Below are 2213 nucleotides of genomic sequence, written 5' to 3'. Positions count from 1 at the left end.
AATTGAATACATGTATACAATAGCGCATATCGGTATATGCATACATAAATAGCCATACAAATATCGGCATAAGCCTGAACACACACACACACACACACATATATATATATATATATATATATATATATATATATGGCGATTAAGCTATACTGAATATTCCGCGTTTCATCCACTCTAGGACACTTCAGGCTTAGTTTATGTGAGTAAATTAAGTAGTTTTATATTATATATATATATATATATATATATATATATATTCCTTTAATCTTCTCTCCAAAAGGGGGGAAAAGGGAACCAGAGAGGAATGAAAGAGAAATGGGGAGCCAGCTGACCGGTTTCGACCCTCGCTTCTCAAATCTGTATCGAGGGAATTTTTAAAACAAAGAATGAAAAAGCGATTTAAATTGCGTTTTATTCAATTTACGGGGAGCAAAAAAAATGGGAAAACGATTAAAATAAAACAGCGTTATGGTCGAATACCCTAGAGATTGATCACGTTAAAACACAGGAGGAATTCCCTTTGCTTGCAAAGGGAAGGTTTTCTAAGTCGAACGTGAACAGTCTCCAAGATCTTAAGGTGATATAGTGAATGAGCACGACTCAGAATATAAAAAAAATCCGTGCTAAAGTTCGTTGCACAAGACGGGTTTTTAAGTTTTACTTAAAAACCCGTCTTGTGCAGCGAACTTTAGCACAGATTTTTTTTATATTCTGAGTCGTGCTCATTCACTATATCACCTTGGAGACTATTCACGTTCATGAAAATGAATGATCTAGCTTGAATGGCTTTGAGACTGACTGGTTGTACAGTGGGTGATCATTTTACATTAAATTAATACAGAAAAGTGATCCTCCACTTTATATCACAATAAGTACAGCATATAGTAAGAACAGATACTACACTTTGATCTTGGCCAAAAGGCCATGAAAAGGGTATTCATTTGCTCCCACACCGAGCAAATTAGGCACAAGGCCGATTTTTAATGTAAGGAGTGAAGGGGAAATGGGGACCAACTCCCCGGGGAGTAAAGGAGCTGGATAGTGACAATTGGTATAAAGGGTTGCCCCTACATTGACCAAGATCTTATATTAGAGGTTGCCCCCACATATGGTCTTTGCTTGCAGTATCTGCCGGAACAGATGGTATTTATTTGCTCCCCCACTGAGCAAATTAGGCACAAGGCCGATTTTTAATGTGAGGAGTGAAGGGAGGGGGAAGGGGAAAAGGGGACCAGCTCACGAGAGGTGGGAAATGGGAGCTGGTTAATGGTCAGGCATGTGGGGTTGCCCCCACATCTGGTCTTTGCTAGTCAGAGCTAGTCATAGCTTGCAGCATCTGCCGGAACAGATGGTATTTATTTGCTCCCCCACTGAGCAAATTAGGCACAAGGCCGATTTTTAAAGTGAGGAGTGAAGGGGAAATGGGGACCAACTCCCCGGGGAGTAGGGGAGCTGGATAGTGACAATTGGTATGAAGGGTTGCCCCTACATTGACCAAGGTCTTATATGTGGAGTTGCCCCCACATATGGTCTTTGCTTGCAGTATCTGCCGGAACAGATACTACACTTTGATCTTAGCCAAAAGGCCAAGAAAAGCTTAAAAAAACTAAGAACAGATCTATTAACAGACTTTTGATCTTAACCAAAAAGGCCAAGCACAAAACTGTTACGGACAGACCGACCGACCGACGGAGTTACTTATAGAGTCGCTTGCACGTGACTAAAAACCAGATCACTGCTCAACATACAACAGGCTCCATTTCACACCTGACTCAGTTCAAACCCTTGTAAAACAGAAACCACAATTAGTTCAGAGCTGCAATTTGCCACATAACCCGTAGAGATATAAATCATTGCACATGCAAAATTTCAGCTAGATTAGAAAACTGGAAGTGGGTCAGGGGCATTACTTATTGCACGCCCCTTGTAGCAAAATTACGAATGATTCATTTCGGTATGTCTTTCCAGGTGGTCGACTAGTTGTCCTTGGCATGGAGAAAGAGACGTGCGACAATATTGAGCATAAATATTTATGAGAAAAAACATTTACAGAAAGATGTTTCGGTAGTAAAGAAAGTAAAAAATAACTTGCTCTTCGTGACGGGACAGTGGCGAGTGTCCAGTGGCAAGCGGCCAACCAGTGGAATATCCGGTTCGAAAAGCGGAAATGCATTTATATTGCCGTGAAAGGGGAGGGCGGTATGGCGCCTTTC

At 41.1% G+C, this 2213-nt stretch overlaps 2 pseudogenes; both read right to left on the bottom strand.

Annotated features, from left to right (window-relative positions):
* Nucleotides 1-808: 808 nt before the first annotated feature.
* Nucleotides 809-935, bottom strand: LOC145244092 (U2 spliceosomal RNA; annotated as a pseudogene).
* A 538-nt stretch (nucleotides 936-1473) lies between these two features.
* LOC145244156 (U2 spliceosomal RNA) lies at nucleotides 1474-1598 on the bottom strand (annotated as a pseudogene).
* Nucleotides 1599-2213: the final 615 nt, after the last annotated feature.

This window comes from Euprymna scolopes, chromosome 22, assembly GCF_053919585.1.
Source record: "Euprymna scolopes isolate OS-2025 chromosome 22, ASM5391958v1, whole genome shotgun sequence".
Classification (NCBI taxonomy): Eukaryota; Metazoa; Mollusca; class Cephalopoda; order Sepiida; family Sepiolidae; genus Euprymna; species Euprymna scolopes.
The sequence above is the reverse complement of the archived record's forward strand: the minus strand, read 5'-3'. Positions and strand labels throughout refer to the sequence as shown.